This window comes from Capricornis sumatraensis, chromosome 22, assembly GCF_032405125.1.
Source record: "Capricornis sumatraensis isolate serow.1 chromosome 22, serow.2, whole genome shotgun sequence".
Taxonomy (NCBI): domain Eukaryota; kingdom Metazoa; phylum Chordata; class Mammalia; order Artiodactyla; family Bovidae; genus Capricornis; species Capricornis sumatraensis.
In genome coordinates, this window is record NC_091090.1 from 16,902,324 (window position 1) to 16,923,872 (window position 21,549).

The window sequence follows — 21,549 nt, forward strand, 5'->3', positions numbered from 1 at the left end:
TCTAAAGCTCAAGAGTGAGCTTTAGAAACCTCCTTGTGCTTGGGTGGCCGTAGATCTCCTGTGAGCGCTGATGCTGGTACCCAGGACTAGGTGGCTCTCCCGGCAGTCAGTCAGTCACTCAAAGCCCTTCATCTTGTGAAGAGACGGTCGTGGCTGCTCCTTGTCCCTCAATTACCTGTCCTGCTGGAATTGAGGAGGACGGGAGGGCGTTCCAGCATCTCATGGAGACGAAGTAAGAGCCCCTTTCCTGCCGTGACTAGAAATCCGTTGCGTGCTGTGGTGTGTGGTACTCGGCAATATCAGAAACAGCGGGGACTGGCATGTGGAGTCTGGGCGTCACCAGAGAGGTGCGACGTTTTGGCCTGACATTAATTTGTCCTAATCAGTGTTTGTGTGAGAGCGTGGGGAGAGAGGTGGGGTGAGACGTGGGTGGAGGCCGTTGGCAGAATTTTCAGGCCTCGCCTGTTTCCCTCAGTGTGGGGCAGTTCAGCTGAGCCCAGAACCTTACTCCTAGGTTGTGTCTTGGTCAGCCCTGCCAGGTCACGTAAACTTCTTGACGAGGTGGTGAAGGAATGCTGTGGTTAGCTGAGGGAACTCTGGGATCTGCTGGCTCACCAGCTTTGCCTGCAGTGGTTTGTCTGACCTTTTGTCTGCGCGGTCTTGCTCTGGTCTTATGTGGCCCGTTGCGGGCTTCAGCAGTTCAGCTTGTTACCAGCGTTGTGAGGCTCCCCTGACCAAATGGTTGCTTTTGTAACACAGGCCTTTGGGGATTCCTAAATTCGAATCATGGGATTTTCCTGTACCTTACATTCTTCTTTCCTTCTCGAAAGTAACTGAATTCTGGGTATTACACGGGATTTGCCCTAGTGGGTCAAGCAGTCTGTCCATCCCGTGAGCCGCCTTGCCTCTGGCAGTGGCTGATACCTCCTCTCCTCGTCAGGTAAGCAATGAGAATTCACAGATTAGCGCTGAGAGACCCAGAGGTCTTGTTGCCGAGTCTCCCACTTTGTCCTTGAGCTTTGATGCAAACCGCCTCATTTCCCACGGCCTTAAGCACCCAGCTGAAAGTATCTAGAAATGCACATTGGACGGCTTCATGTGTCCCTAGAGTGAAGTGAGCCGGCCGGCCTGGTAAGCGCAGATTCCCCTGCTGCGCTCTCCACCACTCAGCAGGAGGCTGGCTCCTAAGTAAGTGCTGATCCTTTGCCACAGACGTGCATTCTTTTCAGGTGATGTAATACGTGTCCCTTGGCTTGTGCCCCGTACTGAGGGTCTGCTTATAGAGATTCGATTTTTCTGCTGGAGACGAAAGCCCTGAGCTTTCTGCAGTCTCTCCAGATGTAGCCTTCCCAGAGAGAGCTGGGCACTCAGCTGGACCCACAGAGAACATCACACTTACGTGCCCAGAAAGACTGAGTCAGCTGCCACACTTGAAAAGACGAACGACCGCGATGGGAACACACACCTCTAGGACTGTCTGCGACAAGTAGCTTGTGTTCCTCCTCCTGTCTGCTTGGATCTCTCAGGGAAAGGTGAGTTCTATAGTTACTTCTTGAGGCTGCGCAGAGTGCTGGAGAGACACTGAACTGCCCAGGAAGGCTTTAGAGGAGGGGAAACACAGTAATTTACTCCTGAAAGTGAAGACTCGGGAATGCAGTTTAAACTCGAACAGAACACCTCTCCCCTGCAGAAAGCCTTTATATATATATATTCACAGTCTTTTTCACAATCTTTTTTTCCATTCCCCTTCTACTCTGTACAGGTTATTAACTGCTGACAAGAAATTCACATCTCATAAATAATGCTTAAGAGCCATTGCTATATAAATTGAATGTGTTATGAATTGTGATGGGCCTTTTTGTAGCATTCAGTGCCTAGAGCAGGAAGAACAGAGGATGTCATTTTCATTAATTTCTAATGAGGTGCCAATTAAAGACAGGGAGGACGCTCCGAAGGGAAGAGTGGCCGAGCTCCTCGGAATCCTCCGCCTGGGGCTGTCATCCAAACACTGCCAGCAAGCCTCCTCTAAAAATTCCATTAAATCACAGTCTCATCGAGAGCACACAGACACATTCAGCTCCCCTTTGATCTTCAAAAGAGCAATTTGTAAGGCGAGTTCTGAGCCTTCTCACATAGGGAACAGCTAGAGGTGATAGGAATTGTTAATTGCCAAGACACTCCATGGTCTTTCAACGAAGAGGTGAATTTTGAAGATGAATTCTCCTCTGCCTCACTGCGACGAGATAACCTTTAAGTCAACAATACCAAAGTAACACCCTCTTCCTGTGAAATCTTTCTGGGTGCCAATTAGAAAAGGCGTGTGGTGCGGCTGGAATGATACCCTGCCTCCCAGTGTCTCTTCAGCGCCTTAACTTCTCAAGATGGAAAACAACGGCATAAACATGGATCTATTTGTTTCATTTTCAGCTTAGTAGGCAGATTGATCAGCCCGTTGTCGTTACAGGGGCCTTGTCTCTCCCACTGCCACCTAGAGAGGGTTCTTCTGAAACCTGGCCATCCTCTTCAAATCTGGGCCATATCACAGCCACGTGACTGCTGTGTTTTCTAAGCAGATCTTGCATGATGCATACCGCATGGTATTTAAATCGCTGTGCATTGCCTCCCAAATCCACCGAATTAATTTTTAAATATCAGTCTAAGAGCTTGTGTAAGTTATTGCTTATTTTCAATTGACAGTGACTTAAACTGTGAACTGATATCCCCCCTTTTGGGACAGCAGTGCTTTTACTAACCTCTTGAGTAATCTGACTTCCTTTACTGCTTTCAAAATAAATTTTATTTTCACTGTAGAAACTCAAAGAGTGCTGCTTTAGCTGGGACCTTTAGTTTATCGACTTCCAGTGCCTCAGTGGTCATTTCTGCCTTTTCATTCACTGTCAGGCTAAATTCAGCAAGTATTTATTGAGGTATGATTTTGTATAAAGCATTTCGCTAGGTTTTGTGATGACTATAGAAGCTAGAACATAGAGTGTAGGAGCTCATAGTTTAGGTCAGTGATTTCAGAGTGGACATCAGAATTGCACAGTCTGCTGGGCCAGCGCTTCTGCCTCGGCGGGCCTGTGCCTGTCTGACAGGCCCCCAGGTGACGCTGGTGCAGCTGCTCTGAGGAGCCCTGCTCCGGGCACTTCTCACTCTGGGAAGCCTCTAAAATGTAGACTGGCTGGGCCTCACGCTGAACCATCAAATCAGAAAGAGTATCTGGCTATTGTTTTTAACTTTTTGAAAGTTGAAAGCTCTTTCCTAGACTCTTTCCTGTAGCCCTCTATCCCCATAAACTCCAGTGAGTATTTCCTCAGGATAATTATTCTATATAAGGATAGCACAGTTACCAGCTTTAGCAAACTGACACTGATGCTTCTATCAAATCTATTGTCCATATTCTAGCTTTGCTAGTTGATCTTGTAATGTACTTTGTAACAGCATTTTCTGAAGGCAGTGGCACCCCACTCCAGTACTCTTGCCTGGAAAATCCCATGGACGGAGGAGCCTGGTAGGCTGCAGTCCGTGGAGTCGCTAAGAGTTAGACACGACTGAGCTACTTCACTTTCTCTTTTTACCTTCATGCATTGGAGGAGGAAATGGCAACCCACTCCAGGGTTCTTGCCTGGAGAATCCCAGGGGCGGGGGAGCCTGGCGGGCTGCCGTCTGTGGGGTCGCACAGAGTCGGACACGGCTGAAGTGACTTAGAGGCGGCAGCAGCAGCAGCAGTGTGGAACCCAGTCCATGATCAAGCATTGCGTTTAGTTGTCACACCTCTTGAAGACTCTTAAGTTGGAGTGTTTTCATTGCCTTTCTTTGTTTTTAGTGATCACATTTTTAAAGACTACATTTCTCTACCCCCTTCTCCTTACCCTTCCCACCCCCACCCCCTCATTTTTCCCTTCTTTTTTTTTTAAATAGAGCACTCCTCACTTGGGGTTCGTCTGATGTTTCTTCATGTGGATGCCGATATATTCCCCTCAGGGTTCTACACTGAGAGATGTGATAGTCACTCAGTCGTGTCTGACTCTTCGCAAGCCATGGACTGTAGCCCGCCAGGCTCCTGTGTCCATGGAATTCTCTAGGCAGGAATGCTGGAGTGGGTAGCTATGTCCCCCTCCAAGGGGTCATCCTGACCCAGGGACTGAACCAGGTCTCCTGCATTGCGGGCGGATTCTTTACCACCTGAGACACCAGCAAAGCCCCTACTTTGGGAGGCACGGATATTTATCTGTCTCTCATTATTGATACATTAATGTTGATTCATTCACCCTGTCCAGGTGTTGTCTGATGTCTCTAAAAATAGGGTGTTCTTGGCATTCTAACTAGTTAAGCATCTGTGGGAAACCCTTTGACTATATAATGTCCTAATCCTCATCAAAAATATCTCCTAGATTGAGCATCCACTGATGCTTCTTGCCTGAACCTATCTTTACTGTGATGGTTGTGCAAGGATGCTATTCTGACTCCAGTCCTCTGCATTCAGCATTTGCATCCTCCTCCCGTGTTTATCTCTTGTTGATATGAACTCATGGGCTTTATATTTTTTCAGTGGTTTATAATTCACTGCTGTACTTAATTATTTTGTTGCTCAAATTGTCTCAGATTTGGCCAGTAAAATTCCTTTGAGCTGAATTCCATGTTTTTGTGACCTGCCTCCATTTTTTGAAAAGTATTTTCCTACTCTCTGGCACAACTTGATGTATTCTGGGTGATCTTGTACTTAACCTTTGCCTCATCCTGGAAATCAGCTAGTTTTTCAAGGATCCTCAAGGTGATTTAAATATGCATTCAAAGTAGAAATTTGCTGGTCCCAAGTGGAAGGCAGTCACATGCATGGAATCACCGGCATCCAGGGCAGCCTGCCATGAGTTTTGATCATGGTGCATGCCACATGTTATGGGGATCTGGGGAGGGAGAGGTTAATTCCAACTGGCAGACTCTGCACAGGATTCCACAGTAGGGGCATAGGAGGAAGGATGGGACTTAGAAGTGCAGAAAGAGGGACTGTGTGGACCAAGCTGGGTGGTGGTCTGCAGGTGACCTCTGTGCAGCCTGATGGAGCTTCGGGGTTGAGTGATGAAAGACTGCTCAAAGGAGAGGGAAGAGATTTCAGATTCCAGTCTGGAGAGTGTGGACATCGGTTTGCAGTGAAAACCAGTGATTTTGAATGGGGGCAACATGATCTTTTTTTTTTTCTTTTTTTCAATTAAGCACACAGGAAAGCCCAGGGGGCTGTTGAGTTCTTTTAGAGGAATGGTCTAGGGAAGATGTGAACTAACGCACACAGTGGAAGGGAACGTGCACACACCACAGCCGTCCCCATCCACTGGAGGGGAGTGCCTGCACGCTGAACAGATGGTGGCATCCTCGGGTCTGGGGTGGGGCGAGAAGCTGCAGTGATTGATTATGAAGCCTGTAGGTGACCTGCGTCACCAGCATCGCAAACCACCACAAATAAGCCCACACTTAGGCCTTTATTTTAACTCTCTTTCAAGTGTGATTTAAAATTGTTAGGATGTTTGGCATCCTGTCCTGTGTCTCAAAGAATCTAAGGCAAGTTCTAGATGGGGTCTGTCAGAAAGCCTATCCAGGGAAACTGGATAGCTGTTGCTTTGGCTGGTTAGGTGTTGTTATTACTGCCGTCCAGTGTCGAGTACATACTCTGCCCTGTGTCAGAGAGAGAGTGTGGTGACCAAGATCCCAGCCCTGTAGGGGCTCCTGTTTTTTATCCCCAGTCTGGCGGTGAAAGGCCGAAGGTGTCCCAGCAGTTCTGGGGCAGCAGCTGGGTGTGTGTTTACCTTACGGTTCAAGGGAAGGAGGTGCCTGCCCACCCTCCCCAAAGCAGGAGCAGCAGTGGTGACGACAGAAAGCTGTTGATGGGAGCCTATGGGAGGCATGAGAGCAGAGAGGAGCTGAACATTTTGAGGCAGCTTCTAGTAAAATTTTCTCCCTTGCTACTCTCTTGCTTTCACTCTCACTATACTTTTACTTAAACAAGAGTGTGCTTGTCCATAGTCTCCATTTAATCTTTAATGTATAAGAGTTCTGGGCTAAAACCAAACAGATTAGTCCCTCTGCTGCTCTTGTAAATTGCAAGTTGAGGTGTTAGAGCAAAACAAATCAAACCTTGACTGAACACCAGCTCCATATATTTAGCCTGTTAGTTTGCTGTGTCCCAGAGACCCAGCGCACCATATGTCCTTTAACAAGACGAGAGAGAGTGGAGACACGAAGAGCCCCTCCCCAATAAAGGAGCGTCAGAGACCAAGCTTCTAAAATGCAGAACGTGCAGCTCACAGTTACTGAAGCCTGTGTCAGTTCCCCGTTCGTGCCTCACTGACAGGTGCACCAGCGGACCATTGTCTCATGAAGTGAATATTTTCCATCTGGTTAGCACATTTGCAACTGTTTCCACAGTTCAGTCGTAGCAATAGCAACACAATAATAATTTTATAAAACTCTTTGATAAAATTACCCTGTTTATAATATTTCTTTATGGAGAGGGGAAAAATGGCTTTATTGCAAAACTAAATAAATTTTTTAAATTCTAGGAGTAAATCATTTCAGTTAGTTCTTTGCCCAGTAAGGTGTGTGTGTTTTATAGGTTTTTGACATATAATTTATATATCATAAAATTCACCTGTTTTAAAGTTCAGTGAGTTTTAGTAACTAAGTTGTACAGCCCTCACCAAGTTCAGAATTTAGAATGCTTCCATTACCCTCCAAAGTTCCCATGTGCTCCATTTTCAGTCAACCCCTACACCTGCCCCAGTTGCAGTTAACCACCGACCTGCCTCTTGGTATAATTTTGCCTTTTTAGAATGTTAACATCTGTGGATTCTTGCAATGCATATATACAGTCCTGTGTGTCCACATAGTATACTGTTTTTGAGATTCATCCATATTGTTACATATCAGTAGTTCATTCCTCTTTGATGTTTAGTATTATTTCATTGTATCAATAATACCATATTTGTTTATCCATTTACCATTTGACATACATTTGGGTTGTTGCCAGTTTGGGGATATTATGAGTAGAGCTGCTGTCAGTATTCACTCAGAAGGCTTTGTGTGGGCATATGTTTTAGTTTCTTGGGCAAATACGTGAAGGTGGAATTGCCAGGTTGAAAGGTCATTAACATTTTAAAAGAAAATCCCACTAACAGTGTATTAAGGTTCCAGTTCTCCATAGTTTGCCAGCATTTAATCTTGTCATTCTTTTTAACTTCAGCTACTCTAATGGTTGTGTGGTACCATCTCACTCTTGTATGTTAATTTTCATTTCTCTAATGACATGATGTTAAGCATCCTTTTCAGATGCCTTTTGGCTACTCATATATCTTCTTTTCTGAAGAGTCTGTTTATACTTCAGATATCTTACCCATTTGGAAAGGTTTACAGAATTGCCATTTCAACAGTGTACTAACCCCTGAAGTGTTTCAGTTTGCTGATGCTGTTGTAAACAGATGTTTTTATCTTTGGATTGTTCTCTGCTGCCGCTTAGAAATGCAGCTGGCTTGTGTATGTGATCTCTTATCTTGCAGCCTTACTGAGTTCACTTACTAGTTATAAACGTGAAAGTGGCTCAGTCGTGTCCAACTCTTAGTGACCCCGTGGCCTGTATGCAGTCCATAGAATTCTCCAGGCCAGAATACTGGAGTGGGTAGCTGTTCCCCTCTTCAGGGGATCTTCCCAATCCAGGGATCGAACCCAGGTCTCCCACATTGCAGGTGGATTCTTTACCAGCTGAGCCGCTAGGGAAGCCCAAGAATACTGTAGTGGATAGCCTATCCCTTCTCCAGCAGATCTTCCCAACCCAGGAATCGAACCAGAGTCTCCTGAATTGCAGGCGGATTCTTTACCAGCTGATCTTCCAGGAAACCCAGAGTGAAAGTGTTAATTGCTCACTTGTTTCCAACTCTTTGTGACCCCATAAACTGTAGCCTGCCAGGCTTCTCTGTCCGTGGAATTCTCCAGGTGAGAATATTGGAGTGGGTTACCATTTTTTCCTCCAGGGGATCTTCGCCAACCCAGGGATTGAATCCAGGTCTCCTGTATAAGAGGCAGATTCTTTGCCATCTGAGCCACCAGGGAAGCCCTTTCCAGTCTGTGTGCCTGTAACTTCTTTTCTTGTGTTACTGCACTGGCTAGCATGAACCTCCTCGCCCTTTCTTGATCTCAGGTAGAAAACATTCAGTTTTGTTTTGTTTCTACCATTCGTGTATGATTTGGCTGTAGGTTTTTCATAGCTTGCCTGACAAAGTTTAATAGTTGTTACCTGTGGAATTCATTTTAGGAAACCACAGGAAATGTTCAAATACATTTTCCCCAGACAGTTGATATAGTCCTGGTGAGCTACCACGTAGCCTAACAAAGGTGAGTTTTAAGGAGTTTTCTGTCCTGTGCTTAACAGTCGAAACACCTGCTCTGTGTTTGTGGTCATAACGTGTCTGTCTCGCTGTAGTGGGAAACCTGTGACCTGAGGTCACTCCTCCTTTCTGAAGGCCGAAGTCATAGCAGACACCCAGGATACTGTTCTGGGTTATTCTCCCTTGAGGCAATGAAAGCAAGGCACACTGAGCAGTGCTTTGAAATGCTTTGTTTGAATGAAATGCTTTTACCACAATACAAAATCACACACACAAATTGTGGGTAATAGGTAATAGAATCACGGAGCACCAGGATTAGAGGGAGCCTTAGCAATCATTCATCAGTCCAACCTCCCCACCCCACCCCCCGCCCCCGCCCCCGCCCTTTGGTAAAGGAGGAAACTAAGGCCAGAAAGATGGCCACAGCCTCCTGTCACACCTGTGTGCTCATGCGGGCTTTGATCTGAAACTCAAGGAGTGCTGAGGAGTTTCTGACTGCTCACCACTCCCTCCCTCCAGCACGGCTTTCCGCCCCCACTGGCTGCAGCTTCTCATTTCGTATCCTTGCCTGTCCCCTGGTGGACTAACGTTCTTATCTCCTCTGAAGTACCCAGAAGATTTCTTGCTCTTTCTTTACCCCAAATTAATACACTTTATTCCCTTAACCTCTTAGTTCAGCCTCCAGACCCTGGTTCAGGACTTGGGACTCTTATATGGATCATTTGCGGCAAAATGTCACCAAATTAGAGTAGTTGTGGTAAAAAATAGTATTTAGTCAAAATAATAGGATTAAAATATTATTTCTTTCAAAATAATAACAAATTGCTCACAAAATATTGGTAAAGAAATGTCCTTTTTAGTGCCTTTTATGTGTGTAGTTAAAACAAACTTGTGTTCAGTACATCGCACATAGATAACCTGCTACTAAACACCCTGTCTTCCTCCTCGTCTCTTTGACTCCCTCCTGAGTAGAACTTCCTAAGAAGTGCGGGCCTGAGACCAGCACCGCAGAGTGCCTGAGTAGCTGAGGGTACTACTTCTTCAGAAGGCACAAGTGCGGCTGCCCAGGCAGTTCTAACAGACCCCAAGGTTTGGCACACTACCTACATGCTTCATAGCTCATTTTTATAGGAAGGCAAAGATGATTTAAGACAAAATAGAGTTACTAGAAATTTCCAGTGAGGTCATCCACATCAGAGGTTTTATGTCAGATCTAGGCAACTCCCATCTCTCGCACTTAGAGGCTGGCATCTTCTTCGTGTGTGCCACACGCCCTCCTCCACTGCTCTCCGCTCTCCTGTAGACCCTAAGCTCCCGAGAGGCCAGCGCCACGTGCTGCTCTGTGGCTCTCACACCCTGCAGATGTGGCCTGGGTGGGCACCCCGCCAGTACCGGCTGATAACATGAAGAACAAGTCAGAAGGCGGAGAACTGTGGCGCTCTGGCGAACCCCGGGCTCTCTTTAGGGGAAAAGTCCTTTTGTGGTTGTGTGTGAAGGCAGGCCTGAGCAGGTGTACAGGAGAACATTGGGGCTGGTCTCCATGGAGACTCTTGATGCCAGCGTACATGTGAAACCTGAGCTTTTCCCAAGGGAATGACTAGCTTAAAGAATAAGGTTTAGGTAGAAACCCTTAGCATTATCTATTTTTACATACCTTTATCTGCCTTGAAGTTTTATTGATAGAGGGGGAGAATCATTCAAGACATACATGCTTTCAGAGGAGCATTGCTTGCTTGGTCTAATTAAAATTATGTGATATGCTTTTGGCTTAATTAAATACTTTGCAGATGGTTGTATTTGCCTAAATAAAACCTGTGATTCACTTGCAGACGGACAAGATGGGCTGTTTGGAGGTCACAGAGACTGGCAGGTCACAGACCTACTGTGTGTAACCACACCAGTCTCCCATTGATGCCTATCAACCCCATCACTCTCTTGACTCAGAGTCCAAGCACTGGAATGACCTAGAAGTTACTCATCTGGTGCCTGTCCAGCTCCCTGACCCAACCCTGCAGAAATGGCATCAGCAGGGCCCTGGCAGGTAGTCCAGCCCCCGTGCAGGTGCAGCCTGGAGGGGTGAGGCCTGTCTTACTGCCAAGCAGCTTAGACTGACGAGGTGCTCCCTCCACTGCACTAACACTCCTCCCCTCTCTGTATAACAGGCCCTTCTTCCTCGGCACTCTGCCCTCTGGATAGACCTGTCACAAATCACCGTCCGCTCCTGCAAGCCATCTCCTCACACATCTGAGCGCGGTGGCTTTGGATTCCCAGCACCTCCAGTCCTCCAGGCCCAAGTCCGTGTACAGGGCCTGGAGAACAGTGTGGGGGTACAGAGGCGAGGCTGGGCAGGAAGGCCAGATTGGGCTCAGGGCTCGTCTCCATGGTTCGCTTCATCAGGGGTCCTCACAAAATCTGGATGTCTCTGTGACGAAACCTTTCCCCTGCTGGTCTCCTCTTGGGGCTGCTCAGAAGCCGTCTGTGGGGCCCACGGTTGGCCCTGTTGTTGGAGTTCTCAGAGCATGCTCGGGTCGTCCGTCTCCATTCCTGCCCTTCCTCCACACCGTGAGCCCTGGAGGACAGGCTGATGCCGCGTTCTTCAGCCGCTCTCGGCCCTGCTGTAGCGCCTGGGGTGTGGTGCTGCCTTGGTGAGCGGACGGGTGAACCCTGGTCCATTGCAGTTGTGACCCTCTGGGTGAAGGAAAAGCAGCTTTATTGAGTACCTACTTTGCAGTGGATGCCTGCAACCATGTGATATTGTGTGACCCTTAGCATGGGTGGACAGATGGTCCTTTTTACAGAGGTGGAAAACTCAAGCTTTGAAGTCAAGTAACCCAGAAATGTTAAGGGATCAGCTGGCACAGAGCCCAGGTCTGCTGAGCTCCCGCCACTCTCTCGTGTCCCCACCCTGGGCCACGGGTGCCCTAGACAGCAAGTGTGTGACTGCAGGGTGCGTGGTTCCTCTTTGCAGCCGTGTGGGTCTTGGCTGCTCCTTGAGCTCTTCCCCGTCTCAGTGATGAGTTTAGTGGACGGTGACAGTTTATGTAGCCTGCTGGATGGGTTCCATTGTCCCACGTGCCCCTGGTCACTCCACTGGGATATGAGGCTTCTGGAGGACAGGCCATGGCATTGCCACCTCTGTGTCCCCCGCTGCGCCTGGGTAATGTGAGGCACAACGGCACTTAATTCTTCCTGACGTGTCCATTCCATTTTCTCCTGACTGCTAATTCATGTCCTTGTTTTCCTTGAAAATGCCTCCTCCAGGACACCTTAGCCGGTGACCTCTCCTCAGTGCCCCCGGTTTATTACGTGGAGTTGGAGCGTATTGATTTTATTTGCAGTTGATTTCTTGCTTTGCTTCTTGTGTCCTTCAGCATTTTACTCTTCGTGCATCTTTAGCTGTCTTTAAAGGCAGGAACGAGTGGCTTTTTCTTCTCTTCCACCCAGCCCCTAGAATAGAGCTCTGTAAACAGTGCACAGGTGACCAATAAGTACTCTTGACTCCTTGAGCCTGATAGCTCCTTTCCCTTCCTGGACTGACAGCCCAACGCCGGAGTTTGAATCCTTTATTTATTAGATGAGATTTCTATAGCACCTTTCCTCTGAAGAGATCAATATCAATGAAGTTGGTTTCTGCTTCTAGAAAGTGCTTTTACCTAAGCAGACCAAGGTTCTGATACAGTCATGTGAGAGTCCTTATTCCTCGACTCTCGGGCCCTGGAGAGGCAGGCTCCAGGCAGAGCCTTGCCGCTTGCTTCAGATCTGGCTGCCTGTTGCTGGCAGTGAGCCCGATAAGGCCATGACAAGGCAGCCACGCAGGCTCTGCAGCGTCACTGAGCGAGGACTTGCATTTGGGGAGTGAGGCGTTTTTGGAAGACTGATGTGAGAAAGCTGCCCTAACCAGAGCCCCAGGTGCCATGGTGGTGGCTCGCTGGCTCTCATTCATTGCCTGGTGTCACCCAAACGCTTCAGCCTTCGAGACTCCAAGTCACGCCACCAGGGAGCTGGGTCCTGGGGACAGAGCCACGAAGGGCCTGAGACCCAGAGACTCAAGTGCTGGTGAGGCGAGGAGGAAGTGCTGGGAGCTGGTGGGAGACACGCTGTCACACTGCACATGTGGGTGGTCAGGACTGATCATGAGATCCGGGAGCAGAGTTCAGAGGCCCCAGACTGAGAGGGGAGAGGAGTCTGTCTTGTAAATTATTGAAGTGCCCGAAGTAACTGCATCAGCTGGCTTTTCTAGAAGTTCCCATCTCTCCGGGTCTCCTTGTTGGCCAGACGTCATTCCCGTCCCTGCTGGGAGCGAGGCGGAACCCAGGAGGTAGTGAAGGCCTCTTCTGCACTCTGAGAGGGACGGGGGCAGCAATGCAGAGCCCGCCTGGTGTGGAGGCTCAGTCCTCCAGACTTGACCTGCCTCGAGCTGCCGTCCAGAGAACACCTTCAGCTGTCGGTCTGGAGTTAAGGCAGCCGTGGTTACCGAGGCACAGAGGAGGGGGAGAGAATAGCATGGAAGGGGCAGGGGGCTCCGGCACGGGCTCCCGGGGTGGCGTGCACTTGGGCGGGGCCCTCCGCTTCCCTCCAGTGGCTTGGAGGGCGCTGCCTCCCTCTGTTGTCGCCTGTGGAGCTGTGCTAGGGCTGCTCCGACCGTCTGGTGTACGTTCTGCCCCGGAACAGTGCCTGGGACGTAGCGGGGCGATAAGGAACGCCCCTGTTTGCTTTGGGTGCCCCCTCCGCTGCTGTGCAGGAAATGCACGCATGCAGTCCCTGGCGCACGCCTGGGCGTGGGTGCCCGGCCTGTGGGCACCTCCCCTGGGCCGTCTCCCACAGCAGCCGGCCAAGCCCGCTCCCCTTATTCCAGCAAGTCCTCTGGGGCTGCAGGGAGCTAGGGGGCGTGTTCGTGCACGTGTCACGTGCCCTTTTCTGGCCGGAGTTCCTTGGAAGTATCCGTGAAGATGCTCCCTGTGATGCCGGAGATGGGTGGTTGGGCCGAAGGGCGGGAGGTGGCGGGCAGAGGCTGCGTCTGCTGTCCTGTGGGTCGGGGAGGCTTCGTCCAGTGGCAGCCTGCTTGTCCCTCGAGGAGGGGAGCGGGGCTCTTCCTCCCTGGCCCATGAGGACCCCCGCCCTGCAGCGGCCAGCCTCTGCTCTGCAGTGGAAGATGGGAGTGCGAGTCAGCGCACCATGGAGTTTGTGCTTTCTTGTGATTAGTACGTTTGATGACTTGTGTTCTCTAGAGCGGTGCACTGCAGTGTTACAGGTTCAGAGGGGGAAAGTTCCAGACGTACAGATAAAAGGCCCAGCTTTGTGTTAATTCTCCTGCGTCAATTACATTGTTCTTCCCTTGAACTGGATGCTACCCCTGGATTAATTTTCCTCAGAATCTGGAGTAATTGGCCAAAATGCTAGGGTAGAATGAGAAATGTCAGTGGAAACCTACACGGTTATATCCGGTTCTCCACTGTCTGTGCTCAGCTCGTTTGTGATCATGAGTTAGTTCCAGGAGAGCACCTAATGCCATCTTAGACGTTTCTGGGTTGCCTCTCAGAGTGAGCTCAGTGAATATAGGCTCATATTAATAATGGCAACAGAAAAGCACAATTAGGAAAGTAAACTTGGTACTGGAGGGGAAAACCAGGAACCCATCCAAAGCTGAGACCAGGCAGTGATCGTCTTGAGAGTGCGCCTGCTCCAGCTGGTCCCCAGGGGGCTGGGCGCAGACCGCGAGGTGCTCGTGGTCCTTCTCCGGGAGAGGGCCGAGGGGCACAGGCACCAGGGTTACATGTTCTTTTTATCGCTGGAAGTCCTTGTCTTTGTGTAAAATGTTGACTCAGATTATTTGTTCATTCTGCTTGCGAATCTTTATTGAGCTCCCCAGGAACAGAGAACAGAGCTGTCACCGTCCCTGCCCTCGTGGTGCTTTTCTTCTCTGGGGGAAAGACGCAGTCAGTGAGGGGGCAGGTGAATGAGGCAGCTTCTGAGAGGAGTGAGTGCCGAGACGGGACTGAATGTAGAGCCTGTGGGGCTGAGACACAGAAGCTGGGAGAGCCGGCCGTCGGGAGCGCTGGGGAAGAGCTGCCACCGCCCTGGGGGCCGGAGCGCTTGGCGTCCGTATCTGAGGACCCGAGAGGCTCTGGTGTGGCTGGTGCCCCCCACGCGCATGAGGGGAGTTGGGGCCGGATAGGCTGGGAGGCCTTTGAGGGTCAGAATTTTTTTCTAAAAGTAGTGGGCAGGCACTGAGGGGTTTACACAGTGAATTTAGTGATGGGATTTACGAGTTTAAAATAGCCCTCTGGGACCGGAACACAAACGTGTGTATCTCAGACTCTCAAGGATGCGTCAGAACGGGTGGCTGCTTTGCCTCTGGGTTAGTAACTGACAGAATGGGATGGGAGACTGGCTTTTTGCTGAATATCATTTTATACAAACTGAATTTCTGTTATATTCACATATTACCTATTAGAAGAGGAATTAATTAACCAGTGTGAAAAAAGGTACATGTCAATTCAATTAGCCTTACAAAAAGAAAAAAAGAAATCCATCTAAGAGAGTGAGGGAGAAGGCTTGGAGGGCGTGGAGACCCGGCAGTGGCCCCGCGCCGTGGGTGGCTCGGTGGCCCCGTGGCCGGAGGCGGGGGCCTGACCTCCCCACGCCCCGGGCCTGCGGCCTTCTTCCTGCTCCGCCTGCGTGCTGTGCTCACTTCTGCCACAGGACATTGTTTCAGCGTCTTGGTTACTATAAATAGTACTGCTGTGACCATTGGGTGCATGAATCTTCTGAAAGTAGTGGAAAACACGGTTTGTAACTAACCTTTGAGTAAGCCGTGCACTGTTCTAGCCATAGGAGGCATGTCATGTGGTTTATAGAGAAAGCCTTTTTGCTTTCATGAAATCTCGTCAGGAAAACAAGTTAAATGAAAAAAAAAAACAAAAAAAAACTACACAAGTGACCTGATAATTACAACTGTGACTGGTGATTGAAGGGAAAGTCCAGGAGATGAAAGCATATAATAGGTCCCTAGCCTAATCTGAGTCTCCAGGAAGATCTTCCTGAGGAAGAGCTATTGAAGCCAAGACCTTCAGAACCAAGAATGCAGTGAGGTCCCTTTGTCTTGAACACAGAGTACAGGGCTGAGTGGTGCGAAGAGCAGGAGGCCGCCAGGGGCAGGAGTGCTGAGGCGGTTAATGACCAAGGCTGAACGAGTGTGCTGGCACAGGCCGGGGTGTGTGGGCTCGCCCTGGCTGCGGAAGGAGGCTGGGCAGCGGCCGGGGCGTGAGGTACTGGTGTTCCTGACTGGGTGGCTGCTGTGTGGATGGGAAGAAGAGAATGGTTTTGGTTTTTGGAAGCAGGATCCATAGCACTTGCTAACTGAATGTGAACGCTGGGGAGGATGCCGTGATGGCTCCAGGGCCACGTCACAGCCAGTGTCTGCGTGGTGGCGCCGTTCTCCTAGGTTGGGGGACACTGAAGGAGGAGGTGTGCCTTCCATTTTGGACCTCTTACACTCGAGGTAGCCAAGATATCAAGGAGAAATAATTGGATACGGTGGCATGGAGGTCCGAAGAGCGGTCTGGGTAGAGGTAGTTCAGAGGGGCAGCCTGTACAGTTAGAATCTAAACCTTGGGAGAGAACGTGGGGTCTAGCACTGAATACTTCTAATACTTAAGGGACAGAAGATGAGGTGCTCCCAGAGAAGGAGAAGGACAGCACGGAAAACGGGGCATCACAGACCCCGTGGGGAGTCGGCTGTTCAGATCTGTCAGAACCGACGAGGGCCCTTGGGACTGAGGAATGTTCAGGTTCCGTTCGTGGGGTTCTTCAGTACCCAGACTGGAACTGTTTGGTGAAGGAGCTGGGCATGAGGCCACCTCCTCTCCCACATCTAGACAGGAAGTCTCCCAGACCCTGGAGTGGGCTGTCCATTCAGTGGGAGTTTCTGAGTATATATAGTTTGTAGTCTGACTTCAAATTTGAGCTCATCTCTTCAGCTAAAACATTTCTCTGCCCCAGAGTAAGCCTCTTTCCCTCCAGGAGAGGTGTGTTTAACCAACTGTAGCTCGCTTCTCTGGCCTTCTTCCCTCCACCCCGCCCTCCTGCCACACACAGGCGCACAGCAGTGCACAGATGTTGTGGGGCCTGTGACCTTAAAGCGCAAATCCGTGGAAATAGAGAAAAGCATGCTTGTACTCTTGAGGTCCTCAGAATGACCTTTCTGAATTGTGTGGTGACAACAAGAAGCACACAGGATGGGTGCGGGCAGCGCCGGCACAGCAGAGGTGAAGCGTCGGGTTTGCAGTGTCTGCAGCCCATTCCTCTCTCCGCTCATCCTTTCGCACCAGCTCCCAGCCTGACAGTCTCGGGAAATAGACACGGGCTTTTCAGCACGCAGCCAGTACGTGACCAAACTTGGAGACGCACGTGCTCTGCCTCTGCTTCGGAGGGAGGCTTGCAGACTTCTCAGCCGCTCTTGGGGAAGCCCTCATGGGAGCAGAGTTGTTCCCTGCTGTCCTTGGAAAGTTTCCGCATCCCTTTTATGGGGTCCCTAACCACTGACTACTTCCCAGGCTGCCCTGTGTAGTCGTCACATATTTAAATCAGGCTTTTCTAAAATTTGCATATCTTCAACAGAAATCTTTATTGAGCTTGTCAGCTTATGGCAGCGCATTTATAGTATGCAGAGGGACAGAGGAGACGTGTGCATCGCACGCTCACAGGAAGATTTCCTGATTGTCTCTCCTTCGTCACAGGAGACAGGAACAGAGTGTAGACTGAGCGGCAGGAGGCGCCGGGGGGACAGGATGAGCAAGCCTTGCAGGCGGGGGTGGGGGGGCAGCCTTGAAGCCCGACGGGTGAGTGGGTCTTCCTTGAGTCAGGCTTCAGCTGCTCCGGCCCTTAATGGCTGTAACAACCCCGTTTATCGGAGCCACGTCTGTGGTCTGAAAGGCTAGATGGCTCAGCGGCAGCCACATGGCTGTTGCGGCCGTGCAGCTGGAACGGAATCCAGCACTTGGGCTCCGGTGCACAGCCTCCTCACTGGATTCTTCAGAAAGAGAACTTGAGCTTCCCCTAAGGGGCCTGCCATAGCACGGGGGCACTAACCGGAGGGCCTGTCGTATCTGTCCTCCCCTTGACCCCAGCCTGTGGACTGGAAGGCCGGCGGAGGAAATGGGGCAGGCGCTCCTCTCGCTCCAGCGCTGCTCTGGAGGGGCGCGCAGCATCTGCAGTCTCATGTCCCCTGGCGGCCCTGCCACTCAGATGCCCTGGGACTTGGGTGGACTGGCTCTTGCCAGCGTGGCCTTCAGGGAGGCCTGGCAGCTGGGTTGCCCTCGGCCACTCTTGGGTAGGACAGGTTCGACTCTTGCAGGTTTGGAGTTGGTTTTCTAGGAGCCCTCTGAGAAGGTAAACTCTAAGGACAGGAGACTGTTGAAGGAGAAGGCCAACCAGTCAGGAGCCTGGGAGAGAAGGATGAGGTCTCCTCTGGAAAGCAGTTCCTCACGGCTCCCCCGAAGCCCCCCCAGGGTAGGGGCTGGAGCGGGGCGGGGGAGGTGACCAGGAGTGCTGGCATCCTCTAGGGTTTTTGGATTTTGAAAACTGCTCCGGTTCTAAGAGGCTAATGCTACTTGTTTTCAGCTACTGAAATAAAATGATACTTGAAAGAGCAAGTCATTATTCCTGTGGCAGAAACTGCCTTGAGCCATTTTCTTAGTTTTTAAATATATGTTTCTCTCTAGATAACACAGCCTGATTGTGATGTGAGCCTGCAGCCAGCCCCCTTCTCCTTGTGCTCCGGGGCATTAAAGAGCTCACCAAGGGAAGTCGGGGTTGGGGGTGAGACTCTCACAGGTCCGAGCTGATGGTGAGGGTTCCTGGCCCAGCCCCAGGTCTGGCCCACCTTCTCTCCCACACACACGCTGTTGAAAAATAGGCAGAAATGAGAGGTGGAAGACCTGTTCCCTGGGTGTCGGGTGATGGAAGGAGTTGTTCCTAGAAGTGGACGAGCATTCCCCTGGAGGAAAGAGGTCAGCGTTTTTGCAGGAATGAGGCTTGAAGGTTTGAAGAGACGTCGATAAAGGAGACCAGGGTGGTGGGTTGTCTGTGTCGGGAGCTCCATCACACTGGGCTGACACAGGCGTCTCTCGGGCTTCTGCCCCAGCTCTTTGCACGGGCTCGTCTATCTTGGCGTTCTGTCACACTGCTTTTTGCTGTAGCATTTAGCTTGTATCTCACTTGATATTTTAATTGATTTGGAGGAAAACAAACAATTGTGTCTGTTTTAGATCTGTCTTGGTATTGTTTACTGGTTTTTATTCAATTGGTGAGTACATTCCTTGTGTGCTAAGTCGCTTCAGTCGTGTCCGACTCTTTGCGACCGTGCGGACTTGTAGCCCACCAGGCTCCTCTGTCCATGGGATTCCAGGAATACTGGAGTGGGTTGCCATGCCCTCCAGGGGATCTTCCCGACCCAGGGGTGGAACCCACGTTGCTTACAGCTCCTGCATCGGCAGGCAGGCTCTTTACTGGGAGCGCCGCCTGGGAAGCCTGGTGAGGGCGTTGGGCTCTTGTGGACTGCAGGTTCTCTTCCCCTTGGAAAGCAGACTGATGCCCACTTGGTGGTTCACAGTAGCTTTGGTTCCAGCCCCCTGGGTGGCTGACAGTGCATCCACCCATTCTCTCCCTAGCCCCGCCGAGCTCTGTCAGCCACTCAAGGAGCAGGGGTCCAGCTCTGTTTCTTGGAGTGTGATTGCGTTTTCCTCCACTGTGCGAAACCGGTGATGGAGAAGAGTGTGAAACAGGCGCATTCTGTTCCCGAAACACCTGCAGCTGCTTTGCCTGTACTGTGGGCCTGATAAAATAAAATGCATTAAGCTCCTGTAATGCATTTTTGTGCTACAAATTCTGCCTTGGGCACTGGGTCAGTGGAGGCGGTGTAATCCAGGGATCACTGCTGGTGGGAGTGTAAGTGGCTAATGTTTTCCGACAAGTGTTCCTATAGCCACCTGCTGTTCCCAACGTGGACTTACAAATGAGCTGTGAGGTCAGTTTGCCGTCCTGCATTTTAAGAAACTTCTGTGTTGTTGGAAAAGTGTGATCCTTTATAACGAGCTTGCCCAGTCATTTCAGACACAAGTCAGGCATAATTGTTGTTTACATTGAAATAAACAATTCAGAGAGCAAACGGTCCTTACCGATGAGTTGAGATTTGGAGGGTCCGTTACCGAGGTATCTCGGAGGGCTTTGGGAGGTCTTGGGTGGGCTCTGTTTGCTGTCTGAGTGACAGGCGTCTGATTTGCCTCCTGTTGGAGCACACGGGGCGGGCGTGTCAGTGCAGGCAGCACACTCGCACAGCACCGCCCGAGGCCGCACCCCGGAGGCGCCTTCACAGTGCCGCGCTCCTAGGGCATGCCCGTGTTTCTAGGATCTGCTTGCACCTCTGACATTCTGAAATCCAAATGAGCAAGAAAGTGTGAAACATTTCTCGTGAGTGGGGTGAAAACACCCGAAGCAGCTGGAGCCGAGGCCCACCCTGGTCTGAGGCCTCACTAACATGGCCCTCTTGGGAGAGCCCCCAAGTGGGGTAAGTCTGTCAGAAAACAAATGTTTAATTAAAGTCCGTAAGTATGCAGACCTGCGCAGTCTCGCCAGCTTTATCATCTTCTCTAACGTTTGTTTGGCTGCGCCGGGCCTTCCGCTCTGGCCTGCGGGGTCTTTGATCTTCATTGCGGTGTGCACCCTCAGCTATGGCGTGCGGCGTCTAGTTCCCTGACCAGGGATCAAACCTGGGCCGCCTGCAGTGGGCGCACAGACTGCTGGGGAAGTCCGATGCCAGCTTTAAGCGGCGCTTTTTACTCCAAGATAAAGCCAATAAGCAACATTTCTGTCTGGCAGGGATTGAATAAAAATGTCAGGGGCTCAGACTTTGTGAATTTTGGCATCACTTTATCTCCTTTAGGAAATCCCATGGAAGAAAAAGACAGTTCCAACCCCCTGCGCAGTTCCTGAGGCTCAGAGGGAAGAGAGGCTGGGGGTCCCAGCCTCAGTCAAGGGTGGGGCCTGTGCTGCCTGCAGGTGGGAGGCTGGCTCCGCCCTTGGTCCTCCAGCTCCTCCACCCACAGCAGGACAGGGGTGGGGGAGAGGGCCGGCGGGGGTGGGGGGTGGGGGGGGAGGGCCGGCGCCCAGGTCCCCAGTCTGGCTCAGGCCCGGGCCCTCGCCCTGCTGCCAGCAGTGCTCAGAGGTAGAGACCTGTCTCCTCTGCCCTGGGTGTTCTCTTGGGCAGTTATTGTCACTGATTTTTATAAACGAGTGGAACAGGAAATATTGTTACAACTTTCATAGCACTTCTGGTCAGTTGGGTGTTGGTTTTATATCATCTTTGCTTAATGATGGCATCTGTCAAGACTGTTCTCAGTCCTGGTGGGTGGTCTCACAACACCCACACCCGTCTCTCTGGGAGCAGAGGTAAGGTTTAGCCGTAGATGAGGGGTCTGAGTGGAATGGATGACTTTCAGATGTTGGCTTTAAAAGCTGAAGTTTGGTTCCCACTGGATGAGCGTTTTTAGAAACCTGCATGTCAGACCTGTGTGAGTCCTGGAAGAATGCGCCTCGGATCCACTTTCTGCTGGGAATGTCTCCCGGGCCACGAGCTGGGGGCACCCGATGCGCCCATTTCCGCCCGCGAGCGGCCTCTCCGTGTGTTCTTTACCCAGGATGGTGTCTGGCTGGGGCGTGGGTTGTACTTTGTGCTCTGCCCCGTCTCTTGGTGTGCATGGCCACAGTCCCCTAGGAGGAGCCCAGCCGCTCTGGTGACCTGGGCAGGCCTTTTCTTTGTCAAGCCCTGAGGGTGTAGCTGCTGGACCCCTTGCAGGGCAGCTTGGGGTGGGGTGGGAGGTGGGGGCTGGGCTGACTGACCCCACCTGTGCGGGTCTGGCCTCCCCCCTCACCCAGGATGGCCTGGCCGAGCCAGGCAGCAGCAGGGGAGGGGCCTGAAGAGGGTGCCGTGGGACACGGGGCTTAGGCTGCTGCTTTGCACCCTCCGCTTTCCATCAGGGGCTCGTCCCGAGTGCTCGTCAGTGCTGGCAAACAAACGCTCACCCACGTTCTTGAGTGTTTGTGCAGATTTACTAAGAACAGCTCCGCAGCCCTAACAGAGCTCCTAACTGGCCTCCTGCTCGGCCAGTATTTCATGGGG

At 50.9% G+C, this 21,549-nt stretch overlaps 1 protein-coding gene across 2 annotated transcripts in view; it reads left to right on the top strand.

The window, feature by feature from the left end:
- The window catches only part of ZFAND3 (zinc finger AN1-type containing 3), a 318,501-nt gene that overhangs the window by 291,748 nt on the left and 5,204 nt on the right, over positions 1-21,549 (top strand). The gene's annotated exons all lie outside the window — the stretch shown is intronic.